This window comes from Hemitrygon akajei, chromosome 7, assembly GCF_048418815.1.
Source record: "Hemitrygon akajei chromosome 7, sHemAka1.3, whole genome shotgun sequence".
Taxonomy (NCBI): domain Eukaryota; kingdom Metazoa; phylum Chordata; class Chondrichthyes; order Myliobatiformes; family Dasyatidae; genus Hemitrygon; species Hemitrygon akajei.
The window spans coordinates 6,592,523-6,606,409 of record NC_133130.1 but is presented as its reverse complement, the minus strand read 5'-3'; the positions used below and the strand labels follow the sequence as shown (position 1 = coordinate 6,606,409).

The following is a 13,887-nucleotide window of genomic DNA, read 5'->3' as shown; positions in this document are numbered from 1 at the left end:
TAGAGCATGGAAGTTTGAGTGGGACCTTGACAGAGGTATTTAAAATTATGAGGGGGATAGATGAGTTGACGTGGATAGGCTTTTTGCATTGCGAGTAGGGGAGATTCAAACAAGAGGACATGAGTTGAGAGTTAGGGGGCAAAAGTTTAGGGGTAACACGAGCGGGGACATCTTTACTTAGCGAGTGGTTGCTGTGTGGAACGAGCTTCCAGTAGAAGTGGTAGGTTCGGTATTGTCATTTAAAGTAAAATTGGATAGATATATGGACAGGAAAGGAATGGAGGGTTATGGACTGAGAGCAGGTAGGTGGGACTAGGTGAGAGTAAGCATTCAGCACGGACTAGAAGGGCTGAGATGGCCTGTTTCCGTGATGTAGTTGTTATATGGTCATAGGTATCTGACCACCCTGGGGCCGGTGATGCACCAACCTCACAAAGTTGCCACAGAAATTATCTGTTAACCACACATTAATGAAACAGCAATGGCATAGTCCTTAACCAATGAGATTAAAACTCTGAATTCCCAACACAATTGGGGTTGGCCAATTGTAGTAACAATATTCTCAGGACAACACTCCGGTATTCCTTGGGTCAGCATCCACAGTGCAAACTTCATCACTGATTCATCAATGACCTTCCTTCCTTCAGAAGCTCAGATGTTGAACTAACCACAGACACTCATTCCCATTCACAGCTCCTGTGCAAATGAGGCATCGCCTGCCTGTAAGTAACAAGATGTATTCAACATCCGGACACAGGCTGCAGAACCTGGAGAAACACACTCAGTCTCTTGCCTCTGGACCGTCATTCAGAACCATTATGACTGATTGTTAAACTCATTCACAGCACTAATATCTTACCCTTGCCATTTGAACTCCATCTGCCATTTCTGCATCCATATCTGCAACTGATCTATATCGTACTGCACTCTTTGCCAGTCTTCTACACAATCCAGAACTCCACCAATCTTGGTGTCATCCGCAAACTGACTTACCCACCCATCCATATTATCATCCTGGTCATTTATATATATATATATCATAAACAACAAAGGTCCCAGTGCCAATCCCTGCAGAACACCAGTAATTAGAGAACACCAGCTCAAATAAGTCCCCTGTGAACATAAGGCCTTAAGACATAGGAGCAGAATTAAGCAATTCAGCCCATTGATTCTGCACCGTCATTCCTTCAAGGCTGATCCTGGATTCCACTCAACCCCATGCAATTGTGGGTGTAAAGGGAGTAGAGAAAGGGACTCAGAAAACAACCTGGGTGATACCTGTGTTGAGGGTCAGAGGGGCAGAGATGAGGGACCTCATCCTTACCATCTGTTGGCTATCCGATAGGAAGTCTAGCATCCAGCAGCTGAAGGTGGGGTGCAGGGTGAGGTCTCTGAGATTCCTGTCAAGTCTGGAATGAATTATGGTGTTGAATGCTGAACTGTCATCCAGCAACAACTTTCTAAAGTATGCCTTCCCTTTCGGGTTCAAGTTTATTGTTATAAACCATACAAATGTACAGTACACAGCTCAAAGAAAAAAAAAACAAACAAAAGTTAATAAATACAGCCTACACAGCACGTGTTGTGATCCAGCCCATACTGTCCGAAAATATTAGCACAAGTCCTGTGTGGTATGGCTTGAAGATTGACAGCACTGATATACAGAGGGATCTTTGGGTCCTTGGCAGCATAAATGTGATTGCTTGGGTTCTTCGAATGGTAAAATTTGTTCTACTGACATTGAGGGAAATGTTATTGTCATGACAACATGTCACTAAGTTCTCTATCTCCCCCCTCTATGCCAAGTCATCATTATTTGACACTCACTCACTACATTAGAATGATCTGCAAACTTGTAGGTGGAGGTAGAACAGAATATGGACACTCAAGTTGTAAATGTACTGGGGGTAGAGTAGGAGGATGAGGAATTTACAGTAGTCCAACCAGCAATAAAAACACACTCGAATAATTAATAAAATCACGTGGGAACAAAGAACACACACACACACACACACACACACACACACACACACACACACACACACACACACACACACACACACACACACACACACACACACACACACACACACACACACACACACACACACAGTCAATACGACACCCAATTCCCCGACGTTGTGCGGGCACACCTCTTCTGCTTAGGGACAATACCCACACTCCCAACCTTATTCAATGCACAACTCACCAACAGCAGAGTGGTCCCTTGGAGAAAGCAAGAAAGAGCACAACACGAGGAAATCTGCAGATGCTGGAAATTCAAACAACAAGACACACAAAATGCTGGTGGAACACAGCAGGCCAGGCAGCATCTATAGGGAGAAGCACTGTCGGCGTTTCGGACCGAGACCCATCGTCAGGACTAACCGAAAGGAAAGATAGTAAGAGATTTGAAAGCAGTGGGGGGGGAGCACGAAATGCGAAATGATAGGAGAATACCGGAGGGGGTGGGATGTAGCTAAGAGCTGGAAAAGTGATTGGCGAAAGTGACACAGACCTGGAGAACGGAAAGTCCTCAGCAGCCCTGTGTCCACCGTGGAGAACTTCAGGTTCCTGGGAACCACCATCTCTCAGGATCTGAAGTGGGAGCAGAACATCAGCTCCATCCTGAAGAAAGCCCAGCAGCGGATGTATTTCCTGCGGCTCTTGAGGAAATACGGTCTGCCTCAGGAATTGCTGCTGCAGTTCTACACTGCAGTCATTGAGTCTGTCCTGTGCACCTCCATCATTGTGTGGTTTGGAGCCGCCACCAGGCAGGGTAGAACCAGACTAAAGCGCACAGTGAGGACTGCGGAGCGCATCATTGGAGCCTCCCTGCCCTCTATTGTGGACCTGTACTCTTCCAGGTTGAAGAAGAGGGCGGGGAACATCATAAAGGACTCCTCCCATCCTGCGCACGGACTGTTTGATCAGCTTCCGTCTGGTAGGCGCTTCAGATCCCTCCAGACTAAGACTAATAGGCACTGGAGAAGTTTTTTCCCGACTGCGGTCACTTTGCTGAACAGTTAACTGCCGGTTAACTGTCGGCTAACTATTACTTGGATTGCACTACCTGTATGTATAATCTATATTTTCATTTATATTTATCATTATTATTGTTATGAGCAGAGAGACAACATCTGCCGGAAGTAAATTCCTTGTATGTGCATAGGTACTTGGCGATTAAAGTCTGATTCTGATTCTGATTCTGATCATGGGACAGGAGGCCTCGGGAGCAAGAAAGGGGGTGGTGGGGGGAGCACCAGAGGGAGAAAGAGCACACGTGGGTTCCTTTATAGTGCAGCAGGACTGGCAGGTCCAGCCCATGTGATTCACAGGGCAGCCAATGGCTCGGTTGGTGCCAGAAGGGTTAAACTGATTACAAAGGCCAATAGCCCAAGGTGAAGTACAAGGCTAATTAAAAGGGCCAATGGTTAGGAGTTCATTGAAAGGCGGGGAGGGGTCAAACCTTGATTGGCAGGTGGCGTGTCTTCCGACCAGGTAATAGGAAAGTGTTGTCACGTGACAGTCACGGCCCCTCCAATACAGTCCACCCCTCGGAACTCACTCCACTCGTCAAGCACTCATTCTCGTTATCATCGCTGTGTGTGCACAGTATTATGTTGTGCTTGCCAAATTATTCACAGCACGTATGCCTTTTTTTTAATTTCTATATAGTCACAATTAGCATTAAGCTTAGAAGTACAGTGTAAGACTTCCATTAAGATATCTTACAGTCCTTCTCACTGTGTCCTATGTAATCGACCAGTGGATGACAGTTGCCCACCATCCCCCCAGGGACATAAACGGCCACCAGTTTCCCCATGAGGTGTCTTGCTGGAGGAGCTGATCCCTTGATTTTTGAATTTCAGCCACAGAGTCCCGAATGTGAGCAGCCAAGTGGGTGATGTTACTCGACTCGTCAGGGATAAACGTGTAGCACTCCTTACCAGTCACTGCATCAGCCGCGAGCAGGTTAGGCACAGGAGTACATTCAGCCAGAGACTCATTCCACTGAGATGTAACACTGAACGTCATAGGAAGTCATTCCTACCTGTGGCCATCAAACTTTACAACTCCTCCCTCGGACTGTCAGACACCCTGAGCCAATAGGCGGGTCCTGGACTTATTTTTCCACTTGGCATGATTAACTTATTATTATTTAATTATTTATGGTTTATATTGTAATATTTCTTCACTATTCTTGGTGGTGCGGCTGCAGCGAAACCCAATTTCCCTCGGAATCAATAAAGTAAGTCTGTCTGTCTGTCTGTAATCCCGGGCCAGTCGATTCCGCAGGGCGACCATCCTGATGGCCGCCAGCTCTGCCACCGTTCGGGTGAGAGCATCTTCGGTGTGTTGCAGAGCCACTGCCGTTTCGTTGGCCAGCGCCTCTAGCACACTGGTCATCTGGATCACCTCACGGGACAATCGGGTCGTGCCATATCCGGGAAAGGCTATCATCCAGAACCTCTCCGCCTCCGGAATGGCCCTCTTGTCCCGATGACCGCAGTATGCCGGGTGCTCACACAGGTCGTTCGTGGGGTGGATAAAGGACACCACATGCGCTGGTACCAGCTCGCGGGGAGCCACGGGTAGGCGCGGTGGCCGGAAATCCAGTGGGTCCCACTCAAAGTCCAGGGAGCCCCCAGTTTAGCGGCACCATCGGCAGTGGTCACTGGAGCGCCCGGACACCAGTCTCGCTCACAGTCGTTGTGGCCAACTGAAAGGTTGGAACTGTGCTCATTTCGGAGCCTGCACCAACATTCCCTGGGTCTGCTCACTTGCTGAGAGATAACCCTGAGGGCTGGGACTCGGAGGGAGGTCAAATTGTAGGGAGGGAAATACCAGTTCCTGAAGCACATCACTCCCCATCCGGTTTCGCTGCAAGAGATGTTATGTAGTGGTGAGAGGAGTGGCGGGGGACTGCCATTAGGCTCCCGCCAAACAGATATATCAAAAGCCACAGGAGCAAACAGTCTGTGTAAAGATTCATTTCAGAGACCAGCGGGATCGACATGAGTGGCGGGGTGTCATCAGCGTGCGTAAGCAGATCCGGCAGTCTGATCTGTTGGTGCTGCTGGCGAACTCGTAAGCGACCCTGAGGAAGGTGTTGGCAGCTGTCCCGAAGCCGAACATCGCGATGACCGGGAGGGTTGACTGGAGTAACGCCATATGGGACATTGGTAAAAATGTTGAATTTCCCCATGGGGATGAATAAAGTATCTATCTATCTATCTATCTATCTATCTATTGTTCTGTAGGGGGTGGGGGGAGTGAGGAACAGACACATTCTCGTCGGGTTTGGTGTCGGGTATGTAGACAAGAGAAGTCAGTTTTACGCGGAATCGCGACCCAACGTGTGTCACCTGGACAGCGCGCGACTTCCCCCTTGGTGGGGGGGGGGGGGAACTTGTGGCTGTCGTATCCACACTCTACCCGGGTCCTCTGTCGGGGGTTGGGGAATGTACCAAATAGTGGGACAGTGGGGACCCACCCTGGCCGATGGGCCGTGTATTTAACTAGTCAACGGCTGCTGCAGCACGCTCAACCTCCCCTGCAGTGTGCGAGAGGGCGTCAGCGTGCGATTTATTTCTTTAAACCTGTTCATCCTCTCAATTAATCCCGATGCCTGTGGGTGATAGGGTATATGGAACAGACAGAAAATCTCCACCTCAGCAGCCCAACTTTGGCCCCAGCAAAGTGAGAGCCCTGATCGGAATCTATCTCCCACGGGACTCCATCGATGGAGCAGAGGTACTGTAATCCTTTGATGATGTTCTTTTGGTCGGCCCACTTACAGGGCACCGCCACCAGGAGACCAGAGTATGTGTCCACCATCGACAGGGCATACTGCTTTTCACTTTGGCGTGGGAACGGTCCAATATAGTTAATCTGCCATACGCGACCCACTCCCGTGCTGTGACGAATGTGACCCGGCGGCCCTGTCGGCCAGCCCCGTGGTCTTATCTGTTGGCACATGGGGCAGATGGCAACAGAGGTCTTACATTGATCTAGCGTGAGGGCGACCCCGAATTGCTCTGCCCAACGCCGTGTACTATCAGCCCCTAGATGGCCACCTTTGCGGTGCGCCCACGTAGCTTGCGCACTGAGGTCGGTTTCTGGTGTTGAAGTGGTGGCGCGGCATATCTGGGCAGCCTGGTCCACAGCGGCGTTATGTATTGCTTCGCCAGTGTTTCTCTGGGTATGGGCATTCACGTGTTGGACTGAAATTTTTCTGTGGGCAGCCTGGTCCCAAATGAACCGCCTGTGCTGCTGTCCCCAGAGGAAGCGTCCATGAATTTCCCATCCCATCTCATGCCACCGGGCCATCCACACAGCCACACCGTTAGTCGCTGCCCAAGAGTCGGTGTAAATGTGGACTCGGCCGGTGGTATCCCGCAGGGTAAGGGCCACTTCCGCCAGCTCGGCAAATTGGCTGGCCCCACCCGCTACCTCTGTGGTTAAAATTTTGCCTGTGGCGGAATGAAATGCCGTCGCCTTTCAATACGGCTTTGCCGCTTTCCAGCAGCTGGATCCGTCTGTGAACCTGGCATGAAATTTGTGATCATGCTCGAGTGGGTCGAATGGTTGACCCCAGAACACAGGGGAGGGCCGGATTTTGGGTATGTCTGGGACTGGGTCCAAGGACTGCGGGAATGACATAATCGGTTCGTGGAGGCGACTGACCCCTTCTCGACCGAGGTCGGCCCGGTCCGCGATATACCACTTCCACTTTAAAATGGAGGAGCTCTGGGCACGACCCTCTTTGTGGGTGGAATCGTGGGACTTGACCCACCGCACTATGGGCAGGTGGGGGCGAAGGACTACAGAGTCGGCTTCTGTTTGATGTTCAGTGGCGAGGAGCACCAGGTAACAGGCCAGCAGCGGGCGCTCGAATGGGCTGTGGTGCAGGCAATTTCAGGTAGAGAATTGGTCCAGAAACCGAGCGCAACTCTGCGCCCTTGGGTCTTCTGCCAGAGGCTCCATTCGCTGACTGAAGAAACCTGCAATTCAAAAGGGACACCTGCCTGGCGGGGAGGAAGTGGCAGTGTTTGTTCCGCGGCTTGCTCAGCAGCTTGTCGCTCGGGCCCCCATAGGAATGTGTCTTTCTTGCGGGAGATCCTGTCGAGTGGTCTGAGAAGCATGGTAGGGTGAGGTATATGCTGCCGCCAGTAGCCTAGGAGGTTGACGAATCTCTGGGTGTCCGTTTTATTTGAGGGGGCAGCAATGTTTAAAATTTTGTTTTTGGCAGTCTCGGGAATGTCTGCGTGCCAGTGAATCGCGAGGAACATGATATTCCCGCCGGGGCCTTGTACCTTTTCACTGTTAATTGCCCAGCCACGTCCCCTAAGGGAGGTGATTAACATATCAAGTGCCTCTGAGACGACGGTCTCAGATAGACCTTGCAGGAGGATATCATCTATGTAATGTGTGAGTGGGTCCTCTGGGGAAAGCTGAATTTGATGTAGAGCCCTTTACCTGAATCTCGGTGCCCTTCCATCCGGCGGGTTTGCCCGGGATGATGGTGTGTTGGGCACCCGTGTCGACGAGGGTCATCCACCTCTGTGTGTTTCCCTTTCCCCAATATACAGCAACGGGTATATGTGGCCTCGGGTCCCCCAGGCCCGAGAGGGCAATGGAGTAAATGCGCAGGGGGCCCCTGGCCTTCATCTTATGGGAGGGGGTGGAGGTCTGCCACCCCGTGGGTGAATTGCCCTGTTGGTAAAGATGGGATATTTCCTGTCTCAGCAGCTCTCTGAGCTCTTTCCTGAGGGTAGGACAGACAATTTCGGGTGGGAGACGGGCAGAGGGCGAGTTAGTACCGGCGTGGGCTGGCCGCATGGTCCGATTGTTGGGGGCGCCCGCTGTGTCGGGCTTGATCCCAGGGCGAGCGTTGTTTTTTTCCCTGGCCTGTTTTCCTCACCACAAAGCTCCTTCCACAGGGCGTAGAGGTCAGGTTGGGGATCCCGTCTATGCTGTCGCGGTCCACCCCTGCGCGCAACAGGTCCATGTACAGCTGCTTGCGCGTAAAGCGGGGAGGGACTGTGTTTCCAGCCCTTGCCTCTGTCCTACGGACCTGGGTGAGTGCCCCCCGCTGCATATATTCAAGCCCTTCCAGGAGGGTGATGGCATCCCGCAGAGTCCTCCTGTTAGCTGGTGACATGAGGGGCAGGAACATTGACTTTAAATCGGGGCGCACGGTGGTGACCAGGTATTCTGTTAGGGCACCGGTCACCCGTGTATTTTCTAAACATTACGGTCGGAGTCTCCCTGGTAGATGCCATTGACCAGCGCCCACTCTCTAACAACCCGGGTGTGCTCACTTGCGGGCGCCCGTGTAGATCCCACTCCAGGAGGGTGAGGTATCCGACCCTCATAGCGGTCACCACCAGATCCCACAGGGTAGGAAACAGAAAGTACACTGCACAGGATAGTGCCTTCCCGGATCTCTGACTGTGACGCCCGTAGGGCATTGTTGATACTTTGTTGGTCAGAGAGGCTCCCCAGCGCGCCCGTCTCTTGATGAGGCTCACGTTGGGGGCCCCCTCATCCCACAGCCGGAGCAGCCACGCGGCCAGGAGCCCGCCCGGCCGTTGGCGGTACCGATCCAACAGCTGGGTTAGCTCCTTTGGGGAGAAATCTCGGGTCTCGGTGGTCTCGAAGGGACCATTGGCATGCCTCCTTGCGACATTCCCCCACTCTCTGAGGTGGATCTGGGATCGCGTGGTGACGGGTCGAGCGTGCAGGGGTTCAGGTGTATAGGGGGGAGGGCGGTTGTGGGACCTAGGCTCCTCGGGTACCCCCCCCCCTCGTCACTGTTTAGCCATATATACCCGACCCCAGCGTGTCTGGGCAGCTCGTAATGCCTCTTGCAGCGTGGAGCAGCGCTGCCGGAGCTCTTCCAACTCCCTGTCCTTCTGGTCGCATAAATGCTGGATCTGGCCAGAAACCCTAACCCGGCGTCTCAGGAGGGACGCGAACAGCCAAAAGACTCCTTTTGGCTTTGGGGAACCGCGACTTCTTAAGGAGGGAGACCACGTGGTGTCCCAGTTTCTCGCCACGTGGGTTCAACTGCTCGGACCAGTCCACCCGTTTACCGTGGTCCGCCAGCAGGCTGGCCAAGCGCTCAAGTCCCTCTCTCTCTCGTCGGTCGACCGGGGAATCCTATCCTCGGTGCCCGTACTGGCTTTTTTGCCCCTGTTCCAGAACATTTTCCCAAGCCTGTGTCCAACCAAGACCCCTGAGATTCTGCTCGCAGCGCCAGTTGTTTTAAGTGAGGAAACAGATTCGATCGGTCTCAAGGACAAGGATTCTGGACACGCATCCTTGGTAGTGAAGGATTTTATTTACAGAAGGCAAACGTGGGAAAATGGCAACTGCAGCAACACGCACAAGCATACATTTTACAGCAGACGGATCGGCAATAAAACACACGCGGACAATTAATAAAATCGAGTGGGAATAAAGTTCACGCGCGCGCGCGCGCACACATACACACACACACACACACACACACACACACACACACACACACACACACACACACACACACACACACAAACTAAGGGAAAAATCAATACCATACTCGACCCCCCCCCCCCCCCCGACTCTGTGCGGGCACGGCTCTTCTGCTTACGGACAATACTCACACTCCCAACCCGAGTATAGTGTAGTAGTAGTCTCACGAAATCCGAGGAAGACGAATGTGTTGCGCAGTCAGCATCTGTGGGCACGCATATGACTTCTGAGGCCGAAGTCCGAAGCACAGATACGGTTGCAGATGGGGCAAGGAACACCGCCTGTTGGGGCAGGAGCGGACGCCTTCCTGTGTCTTTCTTGACTCGCCTTGAGGCGCTGCATGCGCCAGTTGACTTGAAAGTTGTTTGCTGCCTTGGAGCATAGATTGCGCCACTTGGACCGATCAGCAGCAGTGTGTTCGAGGTTGCGGGGCTGGAGTTTGGCTCACTTAAGGTTTGAGTTGAGGTTGTCCTTGTACCTCATCCTTGGGCGACCTTGGGCACGGCTGCACTGCTCCAGTTCTCCGTAGAACAACTGACGCAGCATTCTGAACTCCTCCATGCGGATCACCATGGTCGGTCCATCTGAGCTGAGCCTTCAAAACCTTGGCTTCAATGCTTGTGGAATTGGCTCGATCCGGGACTGTCAGGTTGGAGATACGGTCTTGCCAGCGGATTTGCATAATTGATCGCAGAGCGCGATTGTGGAATTGTTCAAGCTGTTTTACAAGTCTGTGATGTAGTGTCCAGGTTTCACAGCCATACAGAAGTGATGAAACTGCAACAGCATTGTAAACCTTCAGTTTAGTGGAGAGGCGAATGTCTTTCTGCTGCAGAACATTGACCCAGTGCCTGGCTTGCTTTCTGGATTCTTGATTATCAAGGGCACCGTCGCTGGAGATGGCACTCCTCAGGTATTTGAAGTTGTATCATACGCCTCTTCCATGATAACATGAATGGAGAGATTTTCTCAGCTGATGAACCTAGCGAGAAATTTGGCATCTCCAACGGCGTTAAGCAGGGGTGTGTGCTTGCACCAGTTCTTTTCAACCTTTTCTTCACTCAAGTACTATTGCATGCCATCAAAGACCTAAACCTGGGCATTTATATCAAATACCGCCCGGACGGGTCACTCTTTGACCTACGTCGCCTTGCATCACACACAAAGATCCTCCGAAAGCTGTTCACAGAAGCGCTCTTTGCAGATGACTGCGCACTCATGGCGCACCAAGAGGACCACCTACAAACAATGGTCAGCAGATTCTCCGCCGCATCTAAATTGTTCGGCTTGACAATCAGCCTCGGTAAAACAGAGGTCCTCCTGCAGCCTGCACCTAACAACGCCCCGTCACAGCCATGCATCACCATCGATGACACACAATTACGGAACGTTTACAACTTCAAATACCTGGGCAGTACCATCTCTCCCAACCCTATTCAATGCACAACTCACCAACAGCAGGGTGGTCCCTCGCAGATAGCAAGAAAGAGAGCGGGTCAAGCACACGCGGCTTCCTTTATAGTGCAACAGGGCTGGAAGGTCCAGCCCAGGTGATTCACTGGGAAGGTAATGGCTCGGTCGGTGCCAGCAGGGATGTCAAACTCAAATACACATTGGGCCAAAATTAAAAAATCGGTACAAGTCGAGGGCCGGACTGGTTCAGCGTTTATTGCAAAACTTATTGAAATGAATTTATTACACATATTAACCTGGAACTAACAAAGCTTAGGTTATTGCCTACAAAAACAACACTGAACATTAAATAAATAAAACATCAGTTGCATTTATTTCTTATGGCTTTATCTACAGCTTTTCCGGAGTAATTTCTAATAAAAACATTTTTCCACAGGCCAACACTCTGTGATTCACACTAGTCTAAGCCAGATACTTTGCATCTCATCTTGGATGCAAGTTCATCAATGTTTGGAGTCAGGCTCTGAGCTGAGGAAATCCTCAGAATTGAGTGAAGGTGTTCATCAGAAAGACGACTCCTGTGTGATGTTTTGTTTATCTTCATCAAAGAGAACAGTTGTTCACACAGATATGTGCTGCCAAACATAGAGAGCATTTGAGCAGCTTGGGTACGCAGCTGGGGCATTGTGTCGGGAATGAAACGTAGAAACTGTGCAGCGCCCACCGAGTCATACTTTGCCTTGAGTGTGTCACTGCATTGGAGTTCAATCAGCTCCATTTGTATGTTGGTTGGTGCGCTTTCCACATCAGCTGCAAATGGATTACTGAGCAGTTCAAACCTGCTTTTTTGGGCTTCAAAGTCGGCAAATCGCCGTGTGAAGTCGGCACCAAGTATGCTAAGTTTTTCAGCAAACTTTGCACGTGGGAACACTGCGGTAGAAACCTGCTCTTTCATAGTTTGGCAACACGGAAAATGGCTCAAGTTTTCTTGCTGCATCTGCGTCTCCCACAGGCGCAGCTTGGTTTTAAAAGCCCTCACTGCAGCGTACATGTCTGTGATCACACGACCCCGCCCCTGAAGCTGCAGGTTGAGCGCATTGAGATGGCTCGTGATGTCACACAGAAACGCCATTTCACAAAGCAACTTTTTATCCCGGAGCTCTGTTGTGTCTTTCCCTTTGCTTTCCATGAACTGCCAGATCTCCTCACGCAACTCGAAGTATCTTTTCAGCACTTTTCCTTGGCTTAACCATCGCACCTCTGTGTGATAGGGCATATCATTATATTCTGAACCCAACTCCTCCAGAAACGACTTGAACTCGCGGTGATTCAAACCTTTGGCTCTTATGAAGTTAACTGCTCGTGTTATGGTGCTCATTATATGTTCCATTTTCAAGGCTTTGCCACACAACGATTCCTGGTGTATGATGCAGTGATAAGCTATCAGCTCACCTGCGCCGTTTTCCTCCCGCATCTTCTCCCGGATCCTGCCCACCAATCCACTCTTTTGACCGCACATCGCGGGCGCTCCATCTGTCGTCAGTCCCACAAGTTTATCCCAAGGCAGCCTCATTATATTTACACATCTGGATACCTCTTCAAAGAGATCTTTTCCAGTAGTTGTGCCATGCATTGATCTTAATCCCAAAAGTTCCTCTGTTACACACAGACTTGAGTCCACTCCACGAATGAAAATTGACAATTGGGCAGTATCAGAAGTGTCGCTGCTCTCATCCACAGCAAGGGAATATGCGATGAAATCTCTTCCCTTCCCCACCAGCTGTTGTTGTAGATTGGTGGCAAGCTCACGTACGCGGTCAGCAACGGTGTTTCTGCTCAGGCTCACATTTGAAAATGCTTGCCTTTTATCTGGGCACACGACGTCGCAAACTTTCATCATGCAGTTTTTAACAAATTCTCCCTCGGTAAAGGGCCGGGCTGATTTAGCGATCTCTGCTGCCACAATAAAACTAGCCTTTACAGCAGCCTCACTTTGTGTTTTGGCTTTTGTGAACATAGCCTACTGTGACGTCAGACTTCTTTTCAACTCTTCTACCTTCTGGAGCTTCTGTTTCTTGTCCAGATGCTTGTATTTGTCGTGGTGTTTCGTTTCATAGTGTCGTCTTACGTTATATTCTTATATTACAGCCACACCGTCTCCGCACACAAGACAAACAGGTTTGCCCTTTATATCTGCGAACATATACTCTGCCTCCCACCTGCCTTGAAAACCCCTGTTTTCAAAGTCCACCTTTCGTTCAGCCATTTTTGGGGTGAGGGATAGCTGAAAGTTGACCACACGTGACTAGCGCCATAAGGATGCTGATGAGAGAGTAAGGCAAGCGCGAGCAATGCACTGGCAGTGCATTGTGGGATTTGTAGTATTAGTGGTGCATGCAATATACCGGCGGGCCAGCTCTAATAGAAAAAAAAAATTATTCATTAATGATATTCAGGAAATTAGCCAGGGAAACCGAATAAACACTAAAAACCCTGAAAACCTGGTACCTGAATAAACTCAGCATTAGCCATATCATACGCCATAGGCGCTTCGATTACTGGAGCCAGCTTTAATAGTAATTAGATATTATCTCGCGGGCCAAAGATAATTCCACCGCGGGCCGGATTTGGCCTGCGGGCCTTGAGTTTGACATATATGAATTACAGGGTTAAACTGAATAGCCCGAGATCAAGTACAAGGATAATTAAAAAGGGAGAATGGTTAGGTGTGTATTGATGGGCGGGGAGGGGTCAAACATTGATTGGCAGGTGGTGTGTCTTCCGACCAGATAATGGGAAAGTGCTGTCACGTGGCAGCCACGACCCCTCCAATACAGTTACCTTGTTTTATTCGGTCCTGTGATGATAGTGAACCACAGATAGAACAGGGACCTACTGAAAATGTCCGATAATACCCTGCCAGTTGATCTGCAATGGATCTATGGTCCATCT

At 50.6% G+C, this 13,887-nt stretch overlaps 1 pseudogene; it reads right to left on the bottom strand.

The window, feature by feature from the left end:
- Positions 1–11,347: 11,347 nt before the first annotated feature.
- LOC140729940 (general transcription factor II-I repeat domain-containing protein 2A-like) lies at positions 11,348–13,264 on the bottom strand (annotated as a pseudogene).
- Between the last annotated feature and the right edge of the window lie 623 nt (positions 13,265–13,887).